This window comes from Hypanus sabinus, chromosome 4 (genome assembly GCF_030144855.1).
Source record: "Hypanus sabinus isolate sHypSab1 chromosome 4, sHypSab1.hap1, whole genome shotgun sequence".
Taxonomy (NCBI): domain Eukaryota; kingdom Metazoa; phylum Chordata; class Chondrichthyes; order Myliobatiformes; family Dasyatidae; genus Hypanus; species Hypanus sabinus.
Genome location: NC_082709.1, coordinates 114,212,788 through 114,232,076, shown reverse-complemented (window position 1 = coordinate 114,232,076; position 19,289 = coordinate 114,212,788). Strand labels below are relative to the sequence as shown.

The following is a 19,289-nucleotide window of genomic DNA, read 5'->3' as shown; positions in this document are numbered from 1 at the left end:
TAATACATAAAAACACCCAGATCCCTGATTTATTTTTGTGTTGTCTCTAGCTTTGTTTCTCTGTATCTCTGTCTTTCCAGCCAAACCAGATAAACCTGCTTCATTCTTAAAACATTTGATTTTTTTATTCTAAAACTTCATCTCTTTTTCAAGTTGTAATATTTTGCCTTCCATAATCTCATGTCCCTGGCTCTCCCGTGTCTGCTGTCTGATTTCTAGCTTAACCTGATCAGGCAGTTATGCTTCTTTCCACTGTTTCCTGATCCAGCAAATTTCTGCAGGCTTACTGGTGCTGTAGGTAGATTCCAGGGAGCCATTCTGCAGAAATTCAAAGTCAGTGTCCTGAACCTTTTTCTGTTATCCCTCAAGGTTCCACTTATTCTCTGACTTGGAGCATCTGCTCCTCTTTGTTATCTTCCTCAGTGGGGAATTGCCCAGTATTGATCAGACCTCCAGTAAAATCTGCAGTGACCTCTAGCCACCCTGTTCATTTTCTATCCACAAATGTGGTAACCTGTGACACAAAGGCCATCTGTCAATACTCCAAATAAATAGGACTGAACATGTCATCTGAGAATGCCCACCCAACTTTATAAACAGGCTCAAGTTTCAGTAACAAACACTGAAACTATTAGAAGCAAGACTAGCAGCATCTGTGAAATGTTCAGATTGAACACACTCCATTAGAATGGAGAGAGGGAAAACAAGTTTGTTTTTGAGTTTTAGATTTACAGGAAGGATTGGTCGGGACAAAAGAATATCTCTGATCAGGTGGGACCATGGTTGCCATGGGACCAGAATCTATTGATGACGTTAGCTGGTGATAGGTTAATGATGGTGCTGAGAGAGAACTATGTCATGTGCAGTAATTCTGTGCTAAAAGTTCACTTGAACTGGTTACCAGCTGGAAGTTGGTGAATAATGAACAATTGGTTTTGATATATAATGTTCTTGTACCTTGTGTGGCAGTTAATAAAAGCAAAGAGACTTCTGATGTCCAAAGCTACACCTGCCAAAAAATTCAATGGCACGGCCCCATCATTTTCAGTAAATTGAATATACATCTTCAAGGAGCGGAACCTTAGGAAGACAGTGTCCATCATTGAGCATCCCCACCACCCAGGACATGTCCTGTTCTCATTGTTACCATCGGGTAGGAGGTACAGAAGCCTAAGGCACACACTCAGTGATTCAGGAACAGCTTCTTCCCTCTGCCATCAGATTCCTAATTGGGCATTGAACCCGTGAACACTACCTCACTACTTTTTTAATTTCTGTTATTTCGCACTACTTACTTTAACTTAACTATTTAATAGACATATACACACTTAATGTAACTCAGTTTTTTCTCTAGTTATATATTTCACTGTAAAGTTAACATATTTTGTGATAAATGCTGATGATATTAAATCTGATTCTGATTGGACATTCATTTAGAGAGGATCCATTTCTCTGTGGTACTTTTTATGTAGTTCAGTCTAGTTTTTGTACTGTGTCATGTAACACCATGGTTCTGAAAAAAACGTTGTCTCATTTTTACTATGCACTGTACCAGCAGTTATGGTCGAAATGACAATAAAAGTGACTTGACTTGAATACACCACATTTACAAGGTCCAGATGAAGAGTTTTGGCCTGAAACATTGACTGCTCGTTTCCACGGATGCTGCCCGACTTGCTGAGTTTCTCCAGCCTGTTGTACGTGTTACATTTACAAGGATTTACTAATGAAATCTATATTTCCTTATGAAATAAAAGGTGGATGTTCAACCATCACAGAGCAATCTATTTCCCCACTAATGACCTTGTTTACCCCTATTCTGCACATCCCAAACTCTACTACTTACCCATATACTGGGGGATACTTACAGAAGCCACTTCACCTCCCAGCCCACATGAACTTGAGATGTGGGTGGGAGCAGGAGCACCCAGGGGAAACCTACACAGTCACAAGGAGAATGTGGAAACTCCACACAGACAGGACTAGAGATCAGCATTTTGGGACAGCAGCTCTTCCAAGTTTTAAATTTTAAATCGAAGCAAGAGGCGGAGAGGGATGAGGTGAAAGAAGCTCGGAGAGAAGCTGTTTTTTTTAAACTGATCGGGGCAAAGAGGCTAGATTGTGCAGGCATGTGACATAGCGCACCAAAGGTTTAAAAGAAAGACCGCCATATACAGCGGCCATCGGCGTAGTGACCAATGTTGGAGTTGGTCGACTTTGGCTCAATCAGGCTTCGGCGAGAACAGGCAGAGGTGAGGTTTGAATGGGGCACGACTACGCAAGTTCATGAAAGTTGGCCTCCGAGATCAACGGGGGAATTTAAAAGGCGAGCAGAAGCTGAATACAAGCTTCACTCCAGGTGAGGTAAGACCTGGTAAGCTCCTTTAATTAATCTAATTAGATTAGGAGTAGGTAATGGAGGCAGCAGTTAGGGCAGTTGAGTGCTCTGTTTGCAGTACGTGGGAAGTCAGGGCGAGCACTGTTGTTCCTGATGACTACACCTGCGAAAGGTGCATCCAGCTGCAGCTCCTGACAAAACCGTGTTAGGGAACTGGAGCTGGAGCTGGATGAACTTCGGATCATTCGGGAGGCAGAGACAGAAATAGACAGGAGTTTCAGGGAGATAGTCACCCCTAGGAGACAGGAAACAGGTAACCGGGTGACTGTCAGGAGAGGGAAGGGGAATAGACAGGAAGAGCAGAGCACCCCTGTGGCCATTCCCATCAACAGTAAGTATACTGTTTTGGATACAGTTGGTGGGGACTCCCTCCCAGGGACAAGTTGCAGTGGTTCCGTCTCTGGCACCAAGACAGGACCCTCAGCTCAGAAGGGAAGGAGGGAAAAGAGGAGAGCAGTAGTGATAGGGGATTCGATAGTTAGGGGAGCAGATAGGAGGTTCTGTGGAAGAGATCGAGAATCCCGGATAGTCTGTTATCTCCCTGGTGCCAGGGTCCGCGATATCTCGGATTGAGTTCTCAGTATTCTCAAGAGGGAGGGTGAGCAGCCGGATGTCGTGGTCCATGTAGGGACCAATGATGTGGGTAGGAAGAGTGAGGAGGTCCTGAATGGTGAGTTTAGGGAGTTTAGGTGCCAAGTTAAAGGACAGGACCTCCAGGATAGCAATCTCAGGATTGCTACCAGTGCCACGTGCAGGTGGGTTTAGAAATAGTAAGATAGTGCAGATCAACACATGGCTGAAGACATGGTGCAGGATGGAGGGATTCAGATTTATACATAATTGGGCAGTTTTCCAGGGAAGTTGGGACCTGTTCCGGCAGGACGGTTTTCATCAGAACTGGAGAGGGACAAATATTCTTGCAGGTAGGTTTGCTAGAGAGGCTCCAGTGGATTTAAACTAAATAAGAGGGGGGAGGGGAACCAGAGTGTAGGAACAAATGTATGGGAGAAGGAAGAAAAAGTTCTTTGTACTGTTAGAGATAAACCGAGAGGAAGGAGTGGAGACTTTCTTAAATGCATTTATTTTAATGGTAGGAGCATTGTAAGAAAGGTGGATGAGCTTAGAGCATGGATTGATACCTGGAAATATGGTGTTGTAGCTATTAGTGAAACATGGTTGCAGGAGGGGTGTAATTGGCAACTAACTATTCCTGGATTTCTTGCTTCAGGTGTGATAGAATTGGAGGGACAAGAGGGGGAGGTGTTGTCTTGCTTGTCAGAGAAAATATTACAGCGGTACTCTGGCAGGATAGATTACAGGGCTCATCTAGGGAGACTATTTTGGTGGAATTGAGGAATGGGAAAGGTATAGTAACACTTATAGGGGTGTATTATAAACCACCTAATGGGGAGCGAGAATTGCTGGAGCAAATTTGCAAGGAGATAGCAGATATTTGTAGTAAGCATAGGGTTGTGATTGTGGGAGTTCTTAATTTTCCACATATAGACTGGGAAGCCCATTCTGTAAAAGTGATGGATGGTTTGGAGTTTGTAAAATGTGTGCAGGATAATTTTTTAATACATAGAGGTACTGACTAGAGAAGAGGCAGTGTTGGATCAGGAACTGAAATAGGTCAGGGTGATGGAGGTATGTGTTGGGGAGCACTTTGGGTCCAGTGATCACAATGCCATTAGTTTCAATATAATTATGGAGAAGGATAGGACTGGACCCAGGGTTGAGATTTTTGATTGGAGAAGGGCTAACTTTGAGGAGATGCGAAAGGATTTAGAGGGAGTGGATTGGGACAATTTGTTTTATGGGAAGGATGTAATAGAGAAATGGAGGTCATTTAAAGGTGAAATTTTGAGGGTACAGAATCTTTATGTTCCTGTTAGGTTGAAAGGAAAGGTTAAAAGTTTGAGAGAGCCATGGTTTTCAAGGGATATTGGAAACTTGGTTAGGAAAAAGAGAGAGATCCTATACAATATATATGGGTAGCATGGAGTAAATGAGGTGCTCACAGAATATAAAGAATGTAAGAAGAATCTTAAGAAAGAAATTAGAAAAGCTAAAAGAAGATATGAGGTTGTTTGGCAAGTAAGGTGAAAATAAATCCAAAGGGTTTCTACAATTATATTAATAGCAAAAGGATAGTGAGGGATAAAATTGGTCTCTTAGAGAATCAGAGTGGACAGCTATGTGTGGAGCCGAAAGAGATGGGGGAGATTTTGAACAATTTCTTTTCTTCAGTATTCACTAAGGAGAAGGATATTGAATTGTGTAAGTTAAGGGAAACAAGTAAGGAAGTTATGGAAACTATGACGATTAAAGAGGAGGAAGTACTGGCGCTTTTAAGGAATATAAAAGTGGATAAATCTCCGGATCCTGACAGGATATTCCCTTGGACGTTGAGGGAAGTTAGTGTAGAAATAGCAGGGGCTCTGACAGAAATATTTCAAATGTCATTAGAAATGGGGATGGTGCCGGAGGATTGGCGTAATGCTCATGTGAATCCATTGTTTAATAAGGGTTCTAAGAGTAAACCTAGCAATTATAGGCCTGTCAGTTTGACGTCAGTGGTGGGTAAATTAATGGAAAGTATTCTTAGAGATAGTATATATAATTATCTGGATAGACAGGGTCTGATTAGGAACAGTCAGCATGGATTTGTGCGTGGAAGGTCATGTTTGACAAATATTATTGAATTTTTTGAAGAGGTTACGAGGAAAGTTGACGAGGGTAAAGCAGTGGATGTTGTCTACATGGACTTCAGTAAGGCCTTTGACAAGGTTCCGCATGGAAGGTTAGTTAGGAAGGTTCAATCATTAGGTATTAATATTGAAGTAGTAAAATGGATTCAACAGTGGCTGGATGGGAGATGCCAGAGAGTAGTGGTGGATAACTGTTAGTCAGGTTTGAGGCCGGTGACTAGTGGTGTGCCTCAGGGATCTGTACTTGGTCCAATGGTGTTTGTCATATATATTAATGATCTGGATGATGGGGTGGTAAACTGGATTAGTAAGTAGCAGATGATACTAAGGTAGGTGGCGTTGTGGATAATGAAGAAGGTTTTCAAAGCTTGAAAAGAGATTTAGGCTAGTTAGAAGAATGGGCTGAACGATGGCAGATGGAGTTTAATGCTGATAAGTGTGAGGTGCTACATTTTGGTAGGAATAATCCAAATAGGACATACATGGTAAATGGTAGGGCATTGAAGAATGCAGTAGAACAGAGTGATCTAGGAATAATGGTGCATAGTTCCCTGAAAGTGGAATCTCATGTGGATAGGGTGGTGAAGAAAGCTTTTGGTATGCTAGCCTTTATAAATCAGAGCATTGAGTGTAGGAGTTGGGATATAATGTTAAAATTGTACAAGGCGTTGGTAAGGCCAAATTTGGAGTATTGTGTACAGTTCTGGTTACCAAATTATAGGAAAAAGGTCAACAAAATAGAGAGAGTACAGAGAAGATTTACTAGAATGTTACCTGGGTTTCAGCACCTAAGTTACAGGGAAAGGTTGAACAAGTTAGGCCTTTATTCTTTGGAGTGTAGAAGGTTGAGGGGGGACTTGATAGAGGTATTTAAAATTATGAGGGGGATAGATAGAGTTGACGTGGATAGGCTTTTTCCATGGAGAGTGGGGGTATTCAAACAAGAGAACGTGAGTTGAGAGTTAGGGCTCAAAAGTTTAGGGATAACACGGGGGGGGGGGGGGTTCTTTACTCTGAGAGTGGTAGCTGTGTGGAATGAGCTTCCAGTAGAAGTGGTAGAGGCAGGTTCAGGATTGTCATTTAAAGTAAAATTGGATCGGTATATGGACAGGAAAGGAATGGAGGGTTATGGGTTGAGTGCAGGTCAGTGGGACTAGGTGAGAGTAAGCGTTCAGCATGGACCAGAAGGGCCGAGATGGCCTGTTTCCATGCTGTAATTGTTATATGGTTATATGTGTACCATCAAGCCAACCCTGAGCTAGTCAAATCATGACTTCCATGTGCAATGTATAGTATTCCTGATGGAGCAGATTGGGGGATCAAGGACACATATTCCTCCACGTACCTGCTGTAGTTTGTTCTCTGGATAATATGATCTTAATATCTTACCTCCAAGGTTGAAGAACAGCACCCTAATTTTAGGTAATCTTTCATCAGACTGCTGGAAAATGATGCCAGAGAGGTAGTAATGGAGGACAAAGAAATGGCAGATGAATTTAGTAAGTATTTTGTGTTAGTCTTCATTATGGAGGGCACTAATAGAATGCCAGAATTTCGAGAGTGTTGGGGGCAAAGTTGCTATTACTAAGGAGGACGTGCTTGAAAAGCTGAAAGGTCTGAAGTTGGATAAGTTGCCTGGACCAGACAGACAACACCCCAGGGTTCTGAAAGAGATGGCTGAAGAGATTTGTGGAGGCATAACTAGTGATCTTTCAGGAATCACTAGGTTCTGGAAGGCCTCCAGAGGACTGGAAAATTGCAAAATACCACTCCACTATTTAAGGGAGGGAGGAAAAAGACACGAAATTGTAGGCCAATTAGCCTAATTTTAGTGGTTGGGAAGATGTTGATGTACATTATTTAGGTTTTGGGGTACCTAATAGGAGGCACATGATAAAATAGGCCAAGGTCAGCATGGTTTCCATAAGGGGAAATCTTGCCTGACAAATCTGTTGGAATTCTTTGAGAAAGTAACCAACAGGATAGAGAAATGAGAGTCAGTAGAGGCTGTGTACTTGGATTTTCAGAAGGCCTTTGACAAGTTGCCTCGTCAAAAGAGACTGCTAAACAAGATAAGAGCCCATAGTGTTACATGAAGTGTACCAGCATGGATGGGAAAATGGCTAACTGGCCGGAGGCAAAGAGTGGGACTATGGGAGGCCTTTCCTGGTTTGCTACCAGTGACTGTTGGTGTTCTACAGGAGTCTGTATCGGAACTGCTTCTTTACACATTATACAGTATATCAATAATTTGGACGACAGAATTGATGACTTTGTGGCCAAGTTTGTGGATGATAGGAGAAGGGCTGGTAGTGTCGAGGAAGCAGAGAGGCTGTAGAAGGACTTAAACAGGTTAAGAGAACGGACAAAGAAGCAGCAGATGGAATAGTGTTGGGAAGTGTATGGTCATGCACTTAGGTAGAAGAAATAAAAGCATAGACCATTTTTTAAGTGGAGAGAAACTTCAGAAATCAAAGATGCATATAATTTTGAGTCTTTGTGCTTGATTCCCAAAAGGTCAACCAGCAGGTTGAGATAGTGGTGAGGAAGACAAATACAGTGTTAGCATTCATTTCAGGAACTCTGCATGATAAAAACAAGGTTGAAATGCTGAGGTCTTGTAAAGCACTGGTAAGGCCTCATTGGAGTGGCCTTGATCCCTTTATTGAAGAAAGAATGTGCCAGCATTGGAGAGGTTCCAGAACAGGTTCATGAGAATGATCTTGGAAATGAAAGGGTTAATGTATGAGGAGTGTTTCAGTGTCTGGGCCTATACTCCCTGGAGTTTAGAAGAATGAGGGGGGATCTCATTGAAACCTATCGAATATTGGAAGTCCTAGATAGAGTGACTATGGAGAGGATGTCTCCTGTAGTGAGGGAGTCTAGGACCAGAGGATACTGCTTCAAAATAGAAGGATGTCCCTTTAAAACTGCGATAAGGAGGAATCTCTTTAGCCAGAGGCTGGTGAATCAGTGGAATTCATCGCCTCAGGAAGCTTTGGAGGCCAAGTCATTGGGTGTATTTAAAGTGGAGGTTGATACTTTCTTGATTTGTAAGGGTGGCAAAGGTTATGAGGAGAAGGCAGGAGAATGGGATAATAAATCAGCCATGATAGAATAGTGAGCAGACTTGACGGGCTGAATGGCCTAATTACTGTTCCTGTGTCTTTTGGTCTTTCTGTCTGCCAGCACTGTTTTTTTATCATTTTAGCCTAGATTGTTTTTCCTAGTCTGGTGCGCTAGTCAGGTCTGTTACCACAGTCAAATCAGCATGTCCTGACGGCTGCATTGACTCATTTGATTTCACCCTGTCAGAGATATTTCCTTTGTCCTACCCATCCACACCCACCTTTTGCACTGCTGGAAACTTACTTGCTTTCTCTCTGTCAGTCCTGAGCGTGTTTGACCCGAAATGCAGGTTCCCCGATTATCCGAAGGTAGAGCGTTCCTATGAAACCGCTTGTAAGCCGAAATGTCGTAAAGCAAAGAAACAATTTCCATTAATTTATACGGGAAGAATTTTTGAACATTCCCTGACCCAAAAAATAACCTACCAAATCAAACCAAATAACACATAAAACCTAAAATAACACTAACATATAGTAAAAGCAGGAATGATATGATAAATATACAGCCTATATAAAGTAGAAATATTATATGTACAATGTAGTTTCACTTATCAAAATCGGGAAGGCAGGGAGCCAAAATTGCTTTGGAAAAATAAATCGGCATGTACATGCCTACACACGTACATGCATGTGCAAACAACTGCCCGCACAAGGCTTCACGGTCATGGTCGTCTTTCTCGGGGTAAACGCATGTATAAAGTGGGCGTCTTTTTCTCGTAAAAGCGAAAATCCTCTTTGCTTAGACTACTGGACAGGAATGGAGGAAATTAAGGTGGGGGGTTATATGGGAAACAGGGTTTAAGGGTCAACACAACATTGTGGGCTGAAGAGCCTGTACTGTGCTGTACTATTCTATGTTCTATGTTAGCAAAAACAGGCACCAAAGTAGGTCTTTCGTAACAGCAAGCTGTCGTAAAGTGAAAGTTCGAAAAACGGGGGCCACCTGTATTAACTGGCTCTCCTTCCACACCTGCTGCCTGACCAGCTGGATATTTCCAGCGCTCTCTGTTTTTATTTCTGAGGGCACTCGGGGTATGGGAGGGAAGATTCTTTGATCAGAGAGTTGTGGCAAGGTTGGTGGTGCTTGAGTCCTCCACTGGAGCTTGGCATCGGCATCTTTACTGGGCTGATACCTCTGTTCTCGTATGTGGGGTTTGTCCAAGCTCATTACTTGCTGAAAGCACCTTAAGGTCGCCAAGAGTCTGCATTGTAAACAACAATCCAAGGTCGTTTTCTGTAACTGCAGAACGCTAGGACTTTGTTTAAGTCGGGTGATTGTGTCAAGTTGAGTATAAAACATCCCTCTCAAAACAGGACTGTTGGCAGGCCGAATGTGAACATAAGTGGGGGTACATACTGCTCAGGACAGGGATAATGAGTGAGGCAGCACTTGCAGGAATTGGGGTGACACTGTCGTGCGTTGTTGGGAGCAGAAGCACCTAAGGAATTCCACAGCCGGAAATTAAACTTGGAGAGGAGGCAGCAGTAAGTTAAGAATAAGGATCTTTCATGGGCACGTAGCTTCTTTGGAATAACTCTGAATTTTTCACACGACTTGATACTTGTAGATAATGTATTGACATATTCCCAACATCTGGAAGTCAGTCCTGGCCTTCCTTTAGATTGCAGTACATCCTCAGGTTGGAACATATTGGCCCTGATATTTATTCCAAAACAAATCTGTAATTACATAGCTTGATGTCACACCCAATTATCCACTGCCAAAGGCACGATGAATAAAACAAGTTCCATTGCAAATAATTCCTGCTGGAATTTGATTATACACTTCGAGATAAGAAATGTGATTCCTTCCTGATATTATTTTTATCCCTCAGCTGAAGAAGGAAAGAGTCATTTCTGCCTTTATAACGACCTTATCAGCCCATGCTGCAGCCTTCAGTAATCCTTCATATGTAAATCAAGGTCTGCAATACCTTCATGCCGCAGTACAGCACGGGATGAGGTTCTTTGGCCCGTGATATCTGTGTTGTCTATGATGCCACACGATCGACTGTACGTCCACGAATTCCATGCTTGTTCAAATGCCTGTCTAAATCTCTTTCCAATGTTTCTTTTGTTTTTTCTCCTACCGCTTGTGCGAGCAGCATGTTCCAGTACCTACCTCTGTATAAATACATTTGTCTCATATGTCACCTTTATATGTTCCCTTCTCACCTTAAATCTATGTTCTCTGGTACTTTGCCACTTTGAGAAAAGGACTCCAACTATTTATCTCATCTTTAATGTTATGCATTTCTGTCAGGTCCTCTCTCAGTTGCCAGCACTCCAGAGGAAACAATCCAAGTTTGTTCAGCCTCCTAATCCTCTCTAATCCAAGCACTCTTCTGGTGATTCTCTTCGGCACCCTGTCCAAAGCCTCCGCATTCTTCCTGGTCAGCACACAGCACTCCAAAAGTGGCCTGATCGAAGTTTTACACTGACTTCCCATTTTTATTCTCATCACCCCAGCTGATGAAGACAGGCATCTTCTTTACCACCCTATCTATTTGTGTTGCTACTAACTTCCCAAGATCATCTATGCATTAGTATTCCTATAGTTCCTACTATTTACTGTATTCTTTCCTCTTACATATGACTTCAAATCGCAACACTTCACACTTGTCCGCATTAACTTCCATCTGCCGTTCCTCTGCCTGTGTTTCCAACTGATCTGAATCCTTTGACAGCCTTCCTCAGTATTGACACTTCTATCCGCACCGTCCGCCACAAGCGGGACTTCTCCATGGCCAAATATTTTAATTCCAATTCCCATTCCCATTCTGACGTGTCAGCCTTCTCTTGTGCCAAAATGAGACCACCCTTACAATGGAGGAGCAACACTTTCTATTCTATCTGATGGCATGAATAATGGTTCCTCCTTCCTGTAAACAAATCTCCACCCTGCCCTTTCCTCTATTCCCCACTCAGACCTTTTATTTCCTCTCACCCGTCTATTACTTCCCCCTGGGTCCCTTCCGCTTTCCCTTTCTGCTATGGTCCACACATGTCTCCATCTGATTCCTCCTTCTCCGACCCTTGACCTGTCCCACCACCTGGCTTCATCCATCACCTTCCAGGTAGCCTCACCTTCCCCTCCCCTCACCACTTTACTCAGCATCTTCCCACTTCCTCCTCAGTCCTGAAGAATGATCTGGGCCTGAAGCTTCGACAATGCGTTCATTTCCATAGCTGCTGCCTGCCCTGCTCAGTTCACCCAGCATTTTTTGTGTGTTCCTCTGGATTTGCAGTATCTGAAGACTTTCTCATGATTGCAATTTTTGTGTTGTCTGCAAACTTGCTTATCAGCCCAGCTCCATTTTCATTTGAATAATTTGTATGTATATGATATACCAAACAAGTGAAGTCTGATCTCCGAATCCTGTGGAATATCAGTGATCACGGACTTCCATTCAGAGGAACATCCCTCTAACACTACCCTCTATCTGCTACAGCTTAGCCAATCACGATATCCTTTGACCTCCATGGTGCTTTGGACCTATTGGTGTCACCTTTCATTCCCATGAAAAGATGTTGGTGCTGAGTTCTTGTTATTTCATTTTTGAATCATCCTCACCTGTCAAGGAGCTGCTCCCAATTCACTTCTGCCGGGGTCTGACTTACCATAATAAAACCAGCCTTTCTCCAATGCAGGACAATCATTTGGGACCTCTCTTTGCTCTACACTGTAACTAACTTGAAATTTACAGCTATGGTCACGATTGCAAAATGCCCTTCCACAGACAGCCCTGCCGTTTGTCTGGCTACATTTCCAAAGATTAGCCTTGGTACTGCACCTTCTCCAATTGAACTGTCTACATACCGGTGTAAAATGATACACTTAATTCACTTTAGAAATTCCTCCCCTTCAAAGCCTTTCACATTAAAGCAGCCCCATTTAATATTGAGGAGGTTGAAATACCTGGCTATTGTTCCCAAATATTTTTACAATTCTCTTTGATTTGCCTTCATCTATCTAGTGCTGAATGTTTGGACATTGATACTATTCACCCCAGTCATCGCTTTCTTTCTGTTTCAACAGTTATTTCAATGCCGATTTTCCACAGCTGAGGGTTAACCTGAAGTCCAGAATGAAAACCCAGTCCTTTGGTAAAATATAGTTTTAAGCAATGTGTAAAGCAGATGTAGGAAGGGATGCAGGATCCAACTGTAATCTGAGACAACAGCTTCTTACAAAGGCCTTAGTGACTGGCTCAAAATGTGCATTGATTTTTCCTCTCTGTCTTGTGATCAAATGAAATTAATCTCAAAACTGCACAACAAAAACTGCATTTGTAAGCATGGCTACAGTTTTACTGCGTTAAACTTAAAGCCGAGAAATTAAACGAGAGATGTTCGGATGGTTAGTGGATGCTTAACCAGGGATGGCCGGGGGTGGTGAATCTGTGGAATTCGTTGCCACAGGTAGCCGGGGAGGCCAAGTCATTGGGCAGAGGTTGATAGATTCTTGATTGGTCAGGGCATGAAGGGATATGGGGAGAGGTAGGAGATTGGGGCTGAGGGAAATGGATGAAATGGCACAGCAGACTCGATGGGCTAAATAGCCTAATTCTGCTCCTATATCTCGTGGTCTTAAACAGCAGCAGGTTTGGTCACTGTGTTTCAGTACAAATTTATACCTATAACAACTAATGTCACAAAGCACTTGGCATCAGTGTAATCATACTCAGATGGGTACTTGAGGCACATAAGCTGAGTGACCTGGAGCTTACAAGAGACATTTCCACAGGAAATTGGAGTTTACAGAGTGTCTGACATTAGGACTAAGCAATTAGAGACTTTGCAGGTGCTGGGGGTGGGGAGGGGGAAGAAAGGGAATCCTCCGTGGAGAAGAGGTGCACAGATGATGGGGTAGTGTGGATTAGAGGGAAGGAGGAGGGAGAGATAAGGGATGGAGGAGGGGAGATGAGGGATGGGAGGGTGAGAGGAGGGATGGGGAATGTGAGGCGAGGGATGGGGAGGGTGATATGAGCAATGGGGTGAGACAAAGATAGGGGAGGGTGAGATGAAGGGGGTGGGGAGGGTGAGACAAGGGATGGAGGGGGGAGATGAGGGATGGAGGAGGGATAGGGAGGGTGAGACGAGTGATGAGGAGGTTGAGACGAGGGATGGGGAAGGTGAGAGGAGGGATGGGGAGGATGAGAGGAGGGATGGGGAGGATGAGAGGAGGGATGGAAGAAGGGAGGCAAGGGATGGGGAGGGTGATATGAGCAATGGGGTGAGACAAAGATAGGGGAGGGTGAGATGAAGGGGGTGGGGAGGGTGAGATGAGGGATGAGGAGGTTGAGAGGGATGGAGGAGGGGAGAGGAGGGATGGGGAGGGTGAGACGAGGGATGAGGAGGGTGAGGAGGGATGGGGAGGATGAGAGGAGGGGAGGGGAGGGATGGGGAGGGTGAGACGAGGGATGAGGAGGGTGAGAGGAGGGATGGGGAGGGTGAGAGGAGGGATAGAGGAGGGGAGATGAGGGATGGGGAGGTTGAGACCAAGGTTAGGTATGAACATGAGGCTGACCATTGCAAATTGGTCAAGGAGCCAGTGTGGGCCAGTAAACACAAAGGTGATGAGAGAAGGGAATCCAAACATCTACATGTGAAGCGAATCTGAAAGGAAAGTAGAAAATGATGGAAACACTCAGCAGGTCAGGCAGCATCAGTCGGGAGAGACAATTAACCTAATGACTCTCCTAAACACTACCCAACCTGCTGAGTGTTTCCTGCTGTCATTCTTCTTCTTCGGCTGTCCATCGATTTTGATGTTGACTGAGGCTGAGGTTGTATGGGAGACCGGCAGTTGCCCATGCTGCAAGTCTCCCCTCTCTACGCCACCGATGTGTCTGAAGGGCAAGGGTCGATACAGCTTGGCACCGGTGTCGTCGCAGAGCGATGTGTGGTTAAGTGCCTTGCTCAAGGACACAACACGCTGCCTCAGTTAAGGCTCGAACTAGCGACCTTCAGATCACTAGACCAATGCCTTAGCCACTTGGCCACGCGCCAACACTGCTGTCATTAAGTAGGGTAAAGAGACATGCTGCGAGCAGAAACCGTGAAATAAATGGTGGAAGATAAATAGTCAGTCAGACAAGTTAATCCTGGAGGTTATAGATGTGGATGAGATTTACAGCGATGGAGAAAGGGAGGCAGGAGGTATCAAAGAATAAGTCATCATGTGTAACAGATAAATTTCATTGTGACTCTGATCAACAGCAGCGTATGGATGGAACATGTTTGACAGGATATTCATTTAGCTGCGAAATAACTACCACTCTGCATTAGACCAAGCCACGTGAAACTCAGTGGAAGAAGAAGCAAGTAGTAAATGAATAAATCTTTTCACTTATTTGATTGTCAATGAAATTTAAAGTCTGCTGCTTATGTATGAAACTAAAAATTCAATTCGGAGACATTAATAAGTTGCTGAGTGCCAGCATTTCCTCCGAAACTGAGCTATATATGGTGTCCATATGTGCACCACGTCTGATCCTGCTGACAGAGAGAAGGACACATCTGGCTGGGTTTCTCTCTGTGATTTATTTTCTTGGGAAATTATTTGTGAGCCACCTTTCCTGAAATTTAGCTGAGCTGGCTGTATGGTTTTTGACTATCAACGGATTGGTCTGAAATGAGAAGTGTGCTCTCAATCCGCATTTACTTAACACCTTTAATGTAATACAGCTCCTAGGTGCTTCTTGATGCTTTATCAGACCACACAAGGAAATATTAACATGACTTGGCCACGGAGGTAGTCTTTAAGGAAGATAAGGGGGGGGGGGTGGGGGGGGGGGGGGGGGGGGGGGGTGGGGAGAGAGAGAGAGAGAGAGAGAGAGAGAGAGAGAGAGAGAGAGAGAGAGAGAGAGGAGAGAGAGAGAGAGAGAGAGAGAGAGAGAGAGAGAGAGAGAGAGAGAGAGAGAGAGAGAGAGAGAGAGAGAGAGAGAGAGAGAGAGAGAGAGAGAGAGAGAGAGAGAGAGAGAGAGAGAGAGAGAGAGAGAGAGAGAGAGAGAGAGAGAGAGAGAGAGAGAGAGAGAGAGAGAGAGAGAGAGAGAGAGAGAGAGAGAGAGAGAGAGAGAGAGAGAGAGAGAGAGAGAGAGAAAAACAGGGAACTTGGGAATGAAAGACAACTGAATGTACAACCAACATGAGTAGTGCAATTAAAATCATTGTGAGGAAGGGTAAAGTTTGTCCTCTTCCCCTTCCCTCTTCTTCTATTCCCCACTCAAGCCTCTTACCTTATCCTGTCACCTGTCTATCACCTCCCCCTGTGCCCCTCCTTCTTCCATGATCCACTCCTCCTCTCCTATCAGATTCCTTCTTCTCCTGTCCATCACCTTTCCCAGCCACCTAACTTCACCTATCACCTTCCAGCTTATCCTCCTTCCCCTTCCCCCACCTTTTTACTCTGGCACCCCCCCCCCCCCATTCCTTTCCAGTCCTGATGAAGGGTCTTGGCCCCAAACGTTGACAGTTTGTTCATTTTCATCTATGCTTCCTGCAGCATTTTGTGTGTGTTGTTCTGAAAATGAGGGTGTGCTATGTTCTGTAGCATTGTAATGGTGAAGGTTAGAAAGCAGAAGAGCAGTGAGGGAAAGGGAATTGAAAGCAGAATGAAAACTTTTGAATTTGAGGGGATCAGGACCTGGAATCAAAATAGTTCACGGAGAAGAGGATGATAGGCGCATAGAGCTTGGCATGAGCTAAGAGATAGCAGAGGCATTTAGAGAAGCTCAAGATTGCAAAGACTAGTGGTTGGGCCAAGTAAAAACGGGCTGCTTTGTCAATATGTATTAATCCGGAAACTTCTTGCTGAGTTTCTGCACCATAACAAATCTTTAGAGTAATGGAGCTCCAATGGCTGCTTGCAAGCTGAAGACTGTTAGGTGAGAAAATTGTCTCTTCTTTATCGCGCAATGTGCATCTCCCAATGCCTCACTTCCAGCCTAATTGCAGCTCTGCTTCAACACAGATCAACAGTTAACCACAACTGACAGGGGGTCAGTTTTAATAACTTATGGTTAGTGCCCAGCAATCGCCTAAGAGCTTTTGCAGATATGCAAAAGGGGAGGAATTGTGCATGATTTACTAATTTTGGAGGAGGATGAGTCAATATGAAGCCCCAAGCAAAGTTGTAGACTGTCAAATTCCGAAAGAAAGCCTTTAGTTAGAGCAAGGAAGCTTGGTGTGAGGTTGGAGCGTTAATTTTGGACGAGTTCCATTGATGTTGCTAACTCCTCTCTGTTCAGGCAAATTTGGCCGGATGACTTAGAGGTGGGGTATGTTATTGTTGGCGCAAAGCCCTGCTGGGTGTGGAGGCTATTCATTACCCTGAACTGAAGTGATTTGTGCCTTCCTCTGGTGTGCAGTTTGGATAGATGAATGTTTTTGAATTATTTCCCCCACCACCAGCACCCCACCCATCCCCAATCGCTCTGAGACTGATGCCCACCACGTGCAACAAATCAAGGTCATGAAGGCTCACCCCTCAAAGATGAAATATTTTGCTGTGGCAGCCCATACTGAAAAAGAGTGAAGCTTGTTTAAACTGGGGTTTGTTAAAGACACAGCAACCTTTGAACCAGCACTGTGAGAACCACCCAGGTTATGTCAGAGGTCAGATTCCATAGTAACCAGGGCAAGCTGCACTAAAGTTTGCAATTTTGCTTCTGTGAATGAAGGAAAGATACTAAACAGGCCCAGAAACACAGGAATATGGCAATGGGTCTATACTATTTGGGCACCAATAACCATAGCAACCACCTCCTTTACTGGGCCCATGGATCTGGAAGATCTCATTTACATATTTTTGGATCATGAAGTCAGTTTGTAGGTGACTAGTTTTGTCCATCTGCTTTTTATTAATTTGCTGTAGTGTAGAATTCAATGTTAGTTTTCATCTGGGCTGTCTGACAGGGGATTTAGCAAGGAGCGTAAACGAGAAGGAAAACTGACTTCAATGATAATGATGACTTGGACCTTGTTCAAAGTAAAAGGAGAGTGTTCCAGAAATGTCATCAATACAACATATTTGTCAGCTTTAATTTTTTTTTAACTCAGTTTACAGATAATCAAGCATTGTACATTCAGTAAGGACATACATTTTTTGAAATCTGATGATGCATCTACTTATTCATGCATTCAAAGAATAATTTTAAGTTGCCGCACAAATCTTTCACATTGGCCTCATCCCCAGAAGCTCCTGCCATCGAAGGGTTTCAGATCAGTCAGCTGACTGAGGTTGTTCAGGAAGTGTTGGGCTGGAGGGTAGAGAGAGGGAGAGACAGAGAGAATCGAATCACATGGGAAAGTGGGTGGGGGATGATTGGGAGAAAGGAATTAGAAGGACGTCTCAGGTAAAAGGTATGGTGAGTGGGAGAGCAAACCCAATAAACAAGGGAATTCCATCTTACCAGTCTCCCGAATAACAGTGCTAAAGCTGCAGTCAGTGAGTGTTTTGTTAAATGGATTTTGACACTTCCACCATAAAAATAGCTTCACTGTTTCTGCGTAGGTCGATGGCATCTCTGGGAGGTGAAAGGAGTGTTGTGGGGAATAACACAAGGAGAGAGTACTGTACTACAGAGAGCAGGTATCCTGAGCAGACTGGATTGCACGGAGACCGTCTCTCGGGGAAAGGCTTCACGGGAGTAGAGAGTATTCTGGGAGGAGAGGAGCACTGCAGGAAAGAGTATCACAAGGAAGGACTATCACGGGGAGAGTGTGCCGCAGGGAGAGAGGAGGGCACATCACAGGGAGACAAATTGTCAGCACAGAGAAAGCAATTAAGAAGCCAAATGGTCTCCACTGCAAGAGGTTTCAGGTACAGGAGCAAAGATGCCTAGCCACAATTGTTCTGGGTGTCTGGAAATAACCCCTGCAGTATCGTGGGCAACTCCCCCCTTTTCCAGGAAATAATATGCTTACTGTAGAGGGAGTGGGGCAAGGGTTCATCAGGCCGGTTCCAGAGACGGTAGGACTGTGGTGTGAAGAGATATCCGGGAAAGACATGGAGAAACTCCTGTGGAACATGTGGAGATCTCTATCACAGAAGACACTGGAGACCAAGCCACAGAAGGAGGTGAATAGATTTCTAGATAAAAACATTAAGGGCTTTAGGGAGAGAAGGGGAATACATAAGGGCCTGTGGAAATATATAGAATATGGTTTTGACATACAGCAGCGGCTGTGGTCACAATAAATACTGGATCAGGTTTAAAGTGCCAGATGTCCCACGACTGCTCTTGTTCCCAGTGTTTCTCTGCTTGTCCAATTTTACAAGTATAAGCGGTTCAGTTAATTCCATGAAGTTATTTCCTATAAAGATGACAGAGTGAAGTGTAGCTTTCTGTGAGCACACTTCAGAACTGAGTGCGACTGAAGACTGCTATTTCCGTGCACTGGTCCAGTTGAGATTTGCTGCTTTAATGACTGCTTTCTGCTGACTCTCGCTCATTCTGATTACTGACACAGATATATGATACACATTTACATAAACTAACAGCATCTGCAGTTATTGATCTAAAAGGTCAGAATTGAAATATTAACTTGGTTTCTCCCTCCCCGAATGCTGCCTCACCTGCAGAGTAACCCAGCATATTCTGTTTGTACTTCAGAATATCCAATAACTGCAATATTTTTCTGGTACCTAAGCCTTGACCTTGCCTTGGAGTGGGTGTAGAGAAGGCAAGGGAACTATTGAATCCCAGGTCTGATATATAGGATCCATGAGTCTGTGAGAGTCAAAAATGCTTTGCTGTTACCAAGGCAAAAATGGATTCTACCCCAAATAGTTCGATATTTGACAGTACTTATGAAGCTGTGGTTAGATTCCTCTATAGGGAGAAGCACTGTTGATGTTTTGGGTCAAGATCATTCGTCAGGACGAAGGGTCTCGGCCAGAAACGTTGACAGTGCTTCTCCCTATAGATGCTGCCTGGCCTGCTGTGTTCCACCAGCATTTTGTGTGTGTTGTTTGAATTCCCAGCATCTGCAGATTTCCTCATGTTAGCTTCCTCTGTTTTCTTTTAGATATGCAGAAATCCAATC

General features: G+C 44.0%; 1 protein-coding gene across 2 annotated transcripts in view; it reads left to right on the top strand.

Annotated features, from left to right (window-relative positions):
* Positions 1 to 19,289, top strand: part of LOC132393122 (E3 ubiquitin-protein ligase Midline-1) — a 393,698-nt gene that overhangs the window by 321,777 nt on the left and 52,632 nt on the right. The gene's annotated exons all lie outside the window — the stretch shown is intronic.